This window comes from Spermophilus citellus (assembly GCF_964194105.1).
Source record: "Spermophilus citellus genome assembly, chromosome: 2".
In the NCBI taxonomy this organism is placed as follows: Eukaryota; Metazoa; Chordata; class Mammalia; order Rodentia; family Sciuridae; genus Spermophilus; species Spermophilus citellus.
Window position 1 is genome coordinate 161116864 of NC_138183.1, and position 13788 is coordinate 161130651.

A 13788-nucleotide genomic window follows, 5' to 3' on the forward strand; every position below is an offset into this window, starting at 1 on the left:
GAAATCAATAAATATAATTCATCACACCAATAGACTCAAAGATAAAAATCATATGATCATCTCAATAGATGCTGAGAAAGCACTTGATAAAATACAAAATCCCTTCATGTTCAAAATGCTAGAAGATCTAGGAATAACAGGAACATACCTCAACATTGTAAAGGTTATCTATGCTAAGCCCCAGGCCAACATCATTCTAAATGAAGAAAAATTGAAAGCATTCCCTCTAAAAATTGGAACAAGACAGGGATGCTATCTGTTACCACTTCTATTTAATATAGTTCTTGAAACCTAGACAGAGCAATCAGACAGACGAATGAAATTAAAGGGATATGTATAGGAAAAGAAGAACTCAAATTATCACTATTTGCAGACAATATGATTCTATACCTAGAAGACCCAAACATTCCACCAGAAGTTTCCTAGAATAAATTAATTCAGCAAAGTAGCTGGATATAAAATCAACACCCATAAATCAAAGGCATTTCTGTACATCAGTGACAAATCTGCTGAAAGAGAAACTAGGAAAACCATCCCATTTACAATAGCCTAAAAAATACTTGGGAATCAACCTAACAAAAGAGGTGAAAAACCTCTACAATGAAAACTACAACATGCTAAAGAAAGAACTTAAAGAAGACCTTAGAAGATGGAAATATCTACCTTGATCTTGGATAGGCAGAACTAATGTTGTCAAAATGACCATACTACCAAAAGCACTATACAGATTCAATGCAATTCAAAACAAAATCCCAATGATATTCCTCATAGAAATAGAAAAAGCAATCATGAAATTCATCTGGAAAAATAAGAGAAAACAGAATAGCCAAAGCAATCCTTAGCAAGAAGAGTAAAGCTAGTGAAATTACTATTACAGATCTTAAACTATACTACAGAGCAATAGTAACAAAAACATCATGGTATTGGCACCAAAATATACCTGTAGACCAATGTTACAGAAAAGAGGAAACAGAATCTAACTCATATAACTATAGTTATCGTACATTAGACAAAGGCACCAAAAACGTACAGTGGAGAAAAGATAGCCTCTTCAACAAATGGTGCTGGGAAAACTGGAAATCCAAATGTAACAAAATGAAATTAAACCTCTATCTTTCACCATGCACAAAACTCAAATGGATCAAGGACCTAGGAATTAAACCTGAGACACTGCATCTATTAGAAGAAAAAGTAGGCCCAAATCTCCATCATGTAAGATTAGGCCCCAACTTCCTTAATAAGATTCCTATAGTACAAGAATTAAAACCAAGAATCAATAAATGGGATGGATTCAAACTAGAAAGCTGCTTCTCAGCAAAAGAAACAATCAGTGAGGTAAATAGGCTACAGAATGGGAGCTAATCTTTACCAGAAGTACATCAGATAGAGCACTAATCTCTAGGATATATAAAGTACTCAAAAACCTTTACACCAAAAAATCTAACAACCCAATCAATAAATGGGCCAAGGAACTGAACAGACACTTCTCAGAATAGGATATACAATCAATCAACAAACATGAAAAAATGTTCAACATCTCTAGCAATTAGAGAAATGCAAATCTAAACTACTCTAAGATGTCATCTCACTCCAGTCAGAATGGCAGCTACCAAGAATACAAACCATGGGGCTGGGGTTGTGGCTCAGCCATAGAGCTTTACCTAGCATGTGTGAGGCCCTGGGTTCAATCCTTAGCACCACATTAAAATAAAGGTATTGTGTCCAACTAGAACTAAAAAATAAATATTAAAAAAAGAATACAAACCACACTAAGTGTCGGTGAGGATGTGGGGGGAAATGCACACTCATACATTGCAGGTGGGACTGAAAATTGGTGCAGCCAACCTGGAAAGCAGTATGGAGATTCCTTGGAAAATTTGGAATGCAACCACCATCTGACCTAGCTATCCCTCTCCTTGGTTTATACCCAAAGGACTTACAAATAGCATACTACAGGGACACAGCCACATCAATGTTTAGGGCACCACAATTCACATTAGCTAAATTATGGAACCAACTTAGATTCCCTTCAATAGATGAATCGATAGGGAAATTTTGGTATATATACACAATGGAACATTACTCAGCATTAAAAGAGAATAAAATCATGGCATTTGCAGGTGCCACAGTCTTGGCTGGGCACAAGATCACGAGCCACTCACAGCTTTGTAGATTCAAACAGCAATTCTGTATTCCCGAACTCACACCGGCCTCTACACACGTTCTGGGGAAATCCCAGTTCTGCCGCCGCCCAATTCACCTACTCCACGAAGCTTTCTTTTTCCAAATACTTTCTGAATCTCACGAGAACTCAACGGGAACTCAAGGATCGGAGTGCCTGAGGCAGCAGGATACGCCCTATTCCCCTGCAGGGTACACCTTAAACCTGGAACTTCCCTAAACCCAAGGACAGGATACTCCCTAAAACCTGATCAGCTCTAAACCTGGATCCGCCCTGGTCCTTGAGCAAGGTCATCTTACTAAAGCATACATGCAATGTCCCAGCGAATGTCCTCTAAGCAACATGGGGTACGCTGGCAAGGAAATTTCGATGCGTCATTCCTACTTGGCAATGGCCCTCAGCATGCAGGGAAATGGATGGAGTTGAAGAATATAATGCTAAGTGAAGTTAGTCAATCTCAAAAAAACAAAGGCCAAATGTTTTCTTTGATATGAGGATGCTGACTCATAATGGGGATGGAGTGGGAAGCATGGGAGGAATGAAGGAACTTTAGATAGGGCAAAGGGGAGGGAAGGGAAAGGAGGGAGCAAGGGGGTAATCATGATGGTGGAATGAGTTAGACATCGTTACCCTAAGAACATGTATGAAGACACGAATGGTGTGAAGATACTTTGTGTACAATCAGTGACTTGAAAAATTGTGCTCTATATGTGTAATATGAAATGAATTGCATTCTGCCATCATGTATAACAAATTAGAATAAATCAATAATTTAATTTAAAAAGTAAAAAAAAAAGTAAATACAGTAGAAGCAAATGAAAACAAATGTGAAAAAAACAAGGGAAGAAAGGGTAAATGTTTTTGAAATACCTACTAGAAGAAAAGAGAGAGAGAGAGAGTAAGCATTTAATTAGAGAGCCACTGGATATCTAGATGTTTCAGGAACAATTTTATTGATCTCCTACTATATAATATATAATCATTAAATTCTTATTTCAGAATATTCAGTTTAAGATACTATGTAGTATAATATTGATAATACATGATACCATGCAAATAATTCTATAGGCCAAAACTTACTAGCAAATATCAATGCAATAAGCCTGAACAAAGCATCAGGAGCAGTATACTAAAAACCAGAACACATCACCACACCTGTAAGTGGAGTTAACTCAAATGTAAAAATGTTAAAGATTAGGAATTCTTGATAGAAATCACTATAGTAAGAAATTAAAAGAGAAAAACCATATTATCATCTGCATGAACACTAAGACGATATTTGATCCAATCCCAAACCCTTTTCTTGAAAAAAAAGAAAAATTTCTAGTTTAATATTTAGATACTTCCTCATTTTGCTAATACCTATATTTGATCAATCAATAAAAATTATGTTACAACTAAAAAACTTAGAACCTACTGAAAAATTAAAACAATAGCATAATTCAGCTTACTTGGAACAAAGTTGTTATACAAAATTTAATGGTTGTCATATACAAAAAAAAGATTAGGTAGAAAAATTTCTGGTTAAATACTAGCTAAACTGATTAAAAACCTAGAAACTTAATAAGAAATGTTCAAGATTATATTATATAAAATTATTAAATTCTGTGAAGGTTTAAAAGAAATATGTGGATAAATGAAAAGGTATAACTTGTTCTTATCCTGGAAGACTAAAATATCATTTACTTTAAAGTAATTATAGACCTCAGGAAACTTCAATAATATATCATTAGGTTATTTTTAATGAGTAGACAATGAGTCTCTTAAGTTTATTTGAAAAAAATAAATATGTAGAAAGAAAACAGAAAATTCTGGAAAAAGAAAAACAATTATTGAGAATCAGCTTTGCCTGATAGTAAAATATATTACTTAATTCTAATAAGTCAAAGAGTATGATATTGATGCAGGAAACGATAGACAATAAAACAGGATAATAGGTACAAAGAAAAACAAAAATACATATTGAATTTAATAAAGTCATATCTTGTGGTACAACCATTCAAATGGTAAGAAGTCAATTTATGAAAAATATCATTTAATACCACTGCTTTATTTTACATGACTTTACCCGTATATTGGAAAACCAGTTATGACTCTCTCTGAGAAGCATAGTGCTATACAATGACAGCAAAACACAGATGTGTTCAGAGTTGTATAGCTGGTGCAGTTCTGTTAGGTTTTCTTCTCAAAGTATTCTACTATAGAACAGTGATAATATCTTCATTTACATCAATTTCCCTGGGGTTGTTTTATTATTATTTTTGTTTTTGCTTTAAAATTCAACAACATAGATACTAGGAATCACATGGATGCTTTTTCTATATTCTCAAGGGTACAATATATAATAGATGAATGAATGGAGGTATATGACCATATTAAGAGAAGTTAACTAATTGAAACTATTTTTGTTCTTATGATAGCCATTAATTATTAAAGTTACTATATGGATTTCAATGAGGTGTGGGAAGTTTTAACATAATATATTTTTGTTTTAAGACTCAGGAAACTACACATTTTTTTTACTATTGAAATAATGGTTAAGATTTCCTAGTAGAAAAATATTGCCTTCAAAAAAATGAGGAAGAACTCTACTGTTATAAAAGGATCATTGTTGATGAGGAAAAGATAGAATTAATTTTGTCAAGGAATAGAAAAAAAGAGATGTAGAAAATAATAAAAATTATATCCCTATTTCATTCCTTACACCCAAATTAATTCCAGATGAATTAATGATTTAAACATCAAAGTGAAACCATAAAAGTTCCAGAAAAAACATGATAGTTTTCACAATAATCTCAAAGAATGTATGTATAATCTATCTTCTTCACAGTTGTAATCCCAAAAACCCAGTCTCTGATATATTTGTTGAATTACAATGAACTGCATTGAATGCCAAATCTTAAAGGAATAAAAGCCATGTTCTATGAGGAATGGGTAAAAGGTACAGATAAGAATCTTCTCTCAAAAAAAGTCTTTGGGAAAACATGGCATTATATCTAGAAAGAACTGCTTCAATAAATTTGGGGAAGAGAAACACTCAGGCCTCCATCTGAGAGAAGCCAAAGGTTTCCTGTCAGTGCAATGAGCCCTGAGCCCAAATCCACCGGATATGGTGCCCTCCCTCTTCTGCAGCAGAGAGGTTCTCCATTCAGAACAGCTGCCATCCTCAGCACCTGCTAGGCTGAATTGTAGCCAATGGACAGCTTTTTCTGGAGTAGGCCTCCAGAAGGGGGTTGTTTTTGGTGATTCTATCTGCCAAGAGATGTGGAGTGTGTCACACAGACACGCTTGCCATGACTGTGCAAGGGAGAGCAGGCAAATGCTTTAAGGATGACCTGGTATGATGCTTCAAGTGGCGTGGTAAAGCTGTGGACTGCTGAGAAGCAGCAGCAGCAATCAAACCAGCTCAGCAGGAAGCTATTAGGATGGAGGCAGCTCATTTTGAGCAAAGGAATCTGTCCTATTGAGGCTCAGTCAGCTTTAGCAACAGTGGCAGGCTTTGTTCAAGAAGCGCTATTCCCAATAATCAAAGATGAATACTCACTCTGGTTTTAAGAGGGAAGGATCACAGGTCCCAAATTGATCCTTCCCTACTCCCTTGAGCACAGGTCCATCACCAACCACGGCTAACAACTTGGAAAAAAAAAAAAAACTATACAAATAACATCTATGGCAGATTTCAGATTTATAGCAAAGCTTCATACATGGTCTGAGACTTGAAGCTTCTCTGAAAGGAAAGCTTACTGGAAATTTCCCCCTGAACACTAGCAGCCCCAGATTAATGTTCACCTTTTCTCACACTGGCCCACATATCAATCAACCTGAAAGTATGAACCCAACACAGTGCTAGTCCCTAAGGAGGATGTGAAGATTTTAAAGGCACATGCCCTAGCCTTTTAGGAACTTAAAAACACTTACCATAATATAAATTTAATTCACATTGATATTTGGTGAATAATTTTACACAGAAGTGTGGTAATGATGATAATACCAGTGAACAGAAGTACAGAGAAAGGAGAAATAAAAATAAAGAAGTAGGATAGGATCTGGGCCTTGGAGGGAGCGGGTAGGGTGGGAAGGCAGAGGAGAGAGGAAGAACACTGTGGGTGGGAGGAACAGAACAAGTGGGGGCTCAAATGTGGAGGAGAGTTGGCATGAAATGAAGGTCAGAGCATCTGGTGAGAATTCATGCATCTGTGTCTACGGGAAAGATATTTGGTACTAATCATTTTGCCTTGGGTTCTCTTTAAGCTATCTTTCAGTCCACTTCAGCAGGTTAACTTCAATTTGTCCCACATAATCTGAAATTGCTTCTTGAAAATAACAAGCTGGAAAATCTCCTAGAGTCAATTCTTAGAGCTATGAAGGATCATAACGTTCACCTAGACTATCACCTCACCTCACAGACTCAGGAAGTTCACAGCTGGCTAGCGAGAGCTACCAGGTCTCCAGATGGCCTCATTTGTGGACCTTTTCCTCTAGACCATCTTTCTTCACACTTGAAGCCTACGAGCTTTTCTCATTAGTCTATTTCACCAACTATTATATTTCATAAAAGCAGGGCATCCATCAATTTTATCATCCAATCAGGGTAGGTATAAAGCACCAACTATGAACAAGGCATTTGGCTAATATTGTTTATGTATGTTTATGTGACTGCATGACTAATATGATTCTGCAACATGTACACTCAGAAAAATGAGAAATTATATCACATCTATGTATGATATATCAAAGTGCATAAACAAATTCTACTGTCATGTAAAACTAATTGAAATGAATAAAAAAATTTTAAAAAATAAATAAAAAATTCAATGATAGAAAAATATGTTATAAACTATCAGGAAAGAATTTTTTTTTTAAAAAAAAGTATCAACCATGATCATGCTTGTAGCCATAGTGCTAAAATTCAAATGGGTAGCTTTTCTAATAACATATATTAAGTGACTCCTAGGCATTATATATTATGGTGGAATTTGAGAATCTAAAAGAAGATTTAAGAAGCAAAAACACATTAAAAGAGTCTACTACATTACAGTATGTGAGATGAAGAGACATTTGTGAGCTGTCGGTATTGAGAAATACTGAACAGGGATAATCAATTCAGCTGAGTTTTGAGGAAGGGAATGGCCAGATGTCAGAGAAGTTTTCCAAAAAGAACTAATAAATAAAGGGAAAGAAACAGCAAAGTCAAAGGCACAGAAAAGCAAGACAATGTGATGTGTTCAGAGAGCTGAAGCTGTTCAATACTAGTGAGACATGCAGCATGGGAGTTGTAAAGAAGAAACTGTGAAGTCATAGTCCAGACCAGCAGGAGTTCTGCCCTTCAGATCATGGAGCTTGGTCTTTATGGTGAAGGCTACAGTGACCCACAGAAACGTCAAAATTAAGGCAGTTACTAGCCAGATACATCACTCTGGTAATTGAGGGAGACAACTGGAAGCAAGAAGTATCCCATCAGACAAGACGGTAGAATGACAGCAAGAATTAAAAATAAGAAGTAGAAGATCCAATTTAAGAGTATTGGGGAGGTAAATTTGATAGGATTTTGTATATGAATAAATGAAAATAATTAAAGAAAGATAATCAGGGGTGGTTCCTGGGTTTCTGACTTATATAATCTGTAGCACCAAGACAGAGAATCCTGGAGGGTTTTTACAGTACAGTGAGTTTGGGATGCCTTTGAAACATTTGTTTGGGGATGCCCAGCTCATAGATGAATCTGTAGAGCAGAGAACTGGGCAGGAGGTAAAACTTCAGAAGTCGCTAGCCTAAAAGTAGTACTACTCTTAAGAAGAGAAGAAAATTTAAAATGACAAAAATGTAAACCATACGTGAAGTCCTAAAATTCAGGAATATTAAAGTATAGTAGAGAAAACAGGAAGAAAGAGAGCTGGATTGGCCAGAGAGGATTTTCAGGAGACCCAGAAGACTATAGGAAGGCAGGGTGTAACAGTGTTTCAGCAGGTGAGATGGTTTATGAAGGGGATGTAGAGTTAAAAAAAAAAAAAAGATTTATTTTTTAAGATGATCGTGTTGGGGCTGGGGTTGTGGCTCAGCGGTAGAGCACTCGCCTTGCATGTGCGAGGTCCTGAGTTCGATCCTCAGCATCACATAAAAATAAATAAAATAAAAGTATTGTGTCTAGCTACAATTAAAAAAAAAGATGATCATGTTTATGGGCTAATGAGAAGGATTCAAGAAAAAGAGGCTGACTATGAAGTAGAGAGTAGGGAAAAACTGAAAGTTCCCAGAAGTAGCAAGAGGAGAGAGAATCAAAACCCCAGGTAGAGGTGTCAATCTTGTACACAGACTGCAATTAGAACACCATCTCAAGTCTAAAGAAAAGACAATAAGAACAGACCTGGGTATTGGTGCATTTTCATAGAGGGCAAGAAGGCAGGACATTCAGTGATAAAATGCATAGTGACTTCAACTTGTTAGGAAGCAAGTTCATCTAATAAGGGATAGGGAGGACAATGTGATTATGGCGACAGTCTAGTCTTTGTGTACCCCAAAATATGCTCTAAAAACTGTATAGACCAAACATGATAACAAAGGGGGGGGGGAAATCCATGGAGGGTGTCACTCACATAACTTCTTCATAGAGAATCCCATAAACCCAAGAAGTGAGTGAGTGCTACCCAATTACCAACAACTTCAGCCTGCATGGGATTTTTGGCTGTGTGGCCAGGAAAGAGGGAAATAAAAGTACAATGGGAACTTAAGAAGACTGTTTTGGCTAAAAAGCAGTGGTTCTTCATTTAGGCCTGCAGATGCCCCATGGGTAAGTGAAAGCAGGATAAAACTTAGCATCTCTGCCTTCATTTTTTATCTGTCTCCTTTATTAAAATTTGGGACCTGCTTATCTCTGCACATAGGTATGTTAATTATTTAAGGAGTATTCATCTAAAAACTGGTGATAGAAGGTTTATCAACCCTAACTTTACCTAACCTATCTCTTCAACCTTCAAGAATGAGGCAAGATGTATAACATCCTGTGTCAGACCCCTGGAGTGGTGCCTAAAATTCTGTAGCCACTGTCCTACACCTTCCAGGAATAGCAGGAGGCAGGTGCATCTTTCTACAATGAGACTGCCCCCTTATGCAGGAGCTATTATCTCAGGGGAACTGAACCACTCCCTTCTAGGATCACAAGTTTGACAGATAAACATCTTAAGAAGCAAGTGGAAATTGACCCCTTCAAGCAATAAAGACTTCTCTGGAACCACCCCACAGAACCAGGACTGAGATAATGACCAATCAAACCAGATGTCGACAAGAATACATAATTGCACACTCTCACCCCCTGCCCTAACTCTTCCTCTATTTAAACCTACGACTCAAGTCAGCACCCTGAAGACAAGGCTGAGATGCTGAATCTCATTTTGCCTTCCCCATATGGCCATACTGATTAAAGTTCTTTACCTGCTTTTTGCCATTACCTTTTCTATTTGTTGTTGTTGTTGTTGTTTGCGGGGAGGGGGCGAATGGCTAGACCTGACCTGTTGGAACTTTTGGAGCCTGGCTTCAGATCTAGGACCTTGGTAACAAAAAGAGATTACTAACTGACCCACCAAGTTGTGGAAATTTTTAAAATGTCCCCAAAAGTTTACCTGAAAATTTTCCCACTCTGAAAGAAACTCAGACACAAAGATATAAGAGAGACATGAAACTGAGACCATCCCCACAGGTTCTGAGCATAAAACTCTACCAAACTGAAAAGGACAGAATGTGTGCAACTTTCTAATCTCAGGATGATTCAGAAAATATTTCCAAGTGAATTGACTCTAGCCTTAGGGGAAGCCTTTGGCAACAGAAACCAAATTGAGGGTAGCAGAAATGAGAGGGGAGTGGTTTGTGCTTCACCAGTGGACCCCAGAGGACAAAAACCCAGAAAGCACTAAAACAGGAAAGTACAACTTCTGAAGGTCAGCATGTCATCAGAAAATGCAAGGTGTGCAGAGCATGGAGCCAGGGAATTTGCCTCAGCAAACTTAGCTCAGAGGAAATATTGAGTTCACATAGTAGGGAGCACTTAAACCATGAACCCAATAAAAATATTGCCACGGCTCATTTCTTCCATATGTATTTTCTCTTAATAGCATAAGAACACTCAGATTATTTTTTAAAGTACAACAAAATAATAACCCCATACAAAATAACCCCATACAAACTTATTACACAGAAAAAAATTGAGAATTACAAGTTTGACAAATAATGAAAACATAGAAAACACATCTTAAAATGTAACCAACTGTTTCAAAATGAGATAAATGAAATTTTGAGAATTATTGAAGCTTGAAACAACAACACAAATCAAAAATAGAAAATCTCCTAGGACTAGACAAGAGGAATATGTAATATAAGAGTTAGAGACATTATAGTTAAAGCCCAGTATTCTTAATTTAAGACTGGTGAGACTTATTGGCTATATGTTTAATATCAAGACTTAAAATTAAAGTTAAATTGAAAGGGCCAGAAAAAACAATATTTGGCTCTGGCCCTCTGAGTCAGTCTGAATCCAGGGAACAGGAAACTTCTCTAAAGAGCTTTGCAACTCTGGGCCACATAACCTCCTGATCAGGGAGATTAATGAGACCCTTGGAGAACAGAAAGCCAATCAGTGCACTTGCTATGAATAGGAGGGTCATTGGAGAAGGGAGACATCCCTGATGCTTCCAAGGGAAGTCACATGGTCAAGCAAGACCTGGACCCATCCTAGCACAAATGGCACTACCAGAACTAAGAAGCTGCTCTCAAGTTCTTCCACAAGTGACCCCTATGGGGATTCAGGTGACTATTAACAAGAGATAGAAACAAAGTCAATTTTGACCAACTTGATCTGAAACACCTAGCAAAAACAGTTAAACCGAAACACAGTCATTCCTGGGCATTTAAAATAATAATAATAATAATAATAATAATAATAATAATAATTAAATGTAACTTAAGATATACACTTGTGTTAGCACCAAAGAATAAGTAAGACTGGAGGCTACAAAAGAGAGATTCTTAGGCAAGAATGCCTGGTAAGTATCAAGAGAAACTGCCAAAGCCAGAAGTTTTTAGTTTAAGGCCTATAGATATTCCTAACCTACACAAGTAGGCTTAAGCTTTGCTAGTATGATTATCCAGTAACAAAATTAGATATTTCACAAAATCAGATGACATTAAACAGCTTAAGTACATCTTGAGAGGACAGACATCTGTGACATTAAAGGTTAAAAAAAAAGAGATGAGATTTCAGAAAGAAATTAGGAATTTTTATCAAAATTGAAGACTAAATTAAAGGGTTAATAGATACCAGTAAGGTAGAAAAGGACAGGCAGTAGACAGTAAGAAAGGGAAAGAAAAGGTTCATAAGAGGGCAAAAAAGAGAAGAGCCATTTCAACATGCCCGAGATGCTATGGATCCATTTCAATTTCAGAAAGGGTGTTAAGTTTTATTTCTAAAAAAAGTGATTATATAATCCAGCCCATACCCACAGGTGGGACAATTGAAATATCAAGAACCAGTCATCAAAGCACACAACCCTAGGAACCAATCAGGAGGAGCTTGTCAACTTCTCCTTGTGTGCCTTTAGAAGAGGACATGTTGCAATGCAGGGAGAAGTTGTCAGTCTTTTTCTTTCACTTTCTTAAGAAATTCCCAATTGTTTTCTTACTTTGGCATTCACAGTGTTCATCCTTCAACTCTGTGGAACACAGACCTGAATCTGATTCCTACTGGTGACACCAATAAAAGTACATTAATGGAACTAAAATCAACAGTTTCCCTACACATCAATAATGAATCTGCTAAGGAAGAAGTCAAAAAAAATACTTCCATTCACAAAAGCAAAGGAAAAAAAACCCTAGGAATAAGTCTAATCAAGAAGGTAAAAGACCTCTATAATAAAAAAATATAGAACATGAAGAAAGAGCTTTAAGAAGACACTAAAAGATGAAAAGATCTCCCCTGTTCATGATAGACAGAATTCTTATTGCTAAAGTGGGCATATTACCAAAAGCAATAGAACAGATTCAATGCAATCCCCATCAAAATATGAATGACAATTTTTTTTCTTTTTGGGGGGAGTACCAGGGATTGAATTCAGGGGCACTCAACCACTGAGCCATCCCCAACATTATTTTGTATTTTATTTAGAGTCAGAGTCTCTGTTTGCTTAACACCTTGCTTTTGCTGAGGCTGACATTTGAACTGCGAGCCTCCTACCTCAGCCTCCCCAATGGCTGGGATTACAGCTGTGGGACACCAAGCCAGATCCCATCCTAACTCCCATGGGGAAACAATATCCTAAAATTCAAGACCCAGAATAATCAAAGCAATTCTAACCCCTGCTCACCCCCCCCCCAAAAGGCAGTGGTATAACAAGTATACTGTAGAGCTATAGTAACAAAAAAATGCATGGTACTGTCATAAAAACAGACTCATTGAGAGTAGAACAGAGGAGAAGACACAGAGACAAACCCACACAGTTACAGTCATCTGTTCCTTCACAAAATACCCAAATAATAATGCAGAAAAAAGACAGTCTGCTTAACAAATGGTGCTGGGGAAACTGCTTATCCATATGTAGGAGAATGAGATTAGACCCTTATCTCTCACCTTGCAAAAATATTAACACAAAATTAGACCAGAAACTTTGCAACTCCTAAAAGAAAATGTATGGTCAGCACTCCAACATATCAGCACAGGCAAGAACTTCCTCATTAGGACCCATAAAGCTATAGAAATAACACTGAGAATTAATAAATGTGATGGCATCAAATTTAAAACCTTCTGCACAGTAAAGGAAACAAGTAAAAACATAAAGAAAGAATCTACAGAATGGGAGAAAATATTTGCAAGTTATTCTTCTGATAAATGATTAATACCCAAAATTATAAAAAACTCAAAAACATAGCACTAAAAAATAATTAATAACCCAGTTGATAAATGGACAAATTATTAAACGATACTTCTCAAAAGAAAAAATACAAATGGCCAAAAAAATTTTGAAAAATGTTCAACATCCCTAGCAATTAGGGAAATGAAAATCAAAATTATACTGAGATTTTTAATCTCACTCCAGTTAGAATGTCAGTCATCAAGCACACAAATAATAAATGCTGGAGAGGATGTGGAGGAAAGAACACTTTTACATTGTTGGTGGGACTGTAAAGTCATATGACCAGTATGGAAATCAGTATGGAGATTCCTCAAAAGACTAGGAATGGAATAACCGCATGACCCAACTATACCTCAGTATTTATTCAAGAGAATTAAAGTCAGCATGCTGTTGCAATATGTGCATACCCATGTTTAAAGCAGCACAATTCATAATAGCCAAGTTATAGAACAAGTCCATCAACAGGTGACAAAGAAAATGTGATATATATATATATATATATATATATATATATATATATATATACACACACACACACACACATACACACACATACACACACACACAATAAAAGTTTTGTTCAGCCTCAAAGCAGAACAACATTATGTAATTTGCACTAAAATGGAGGAAACTTGAGAGCATTATGTTAAGTGAAAGAAGCCAAACTCAAAAAGTCAAAAAAAGTTTCCTTTTGCATATGGAAGCTAGAGA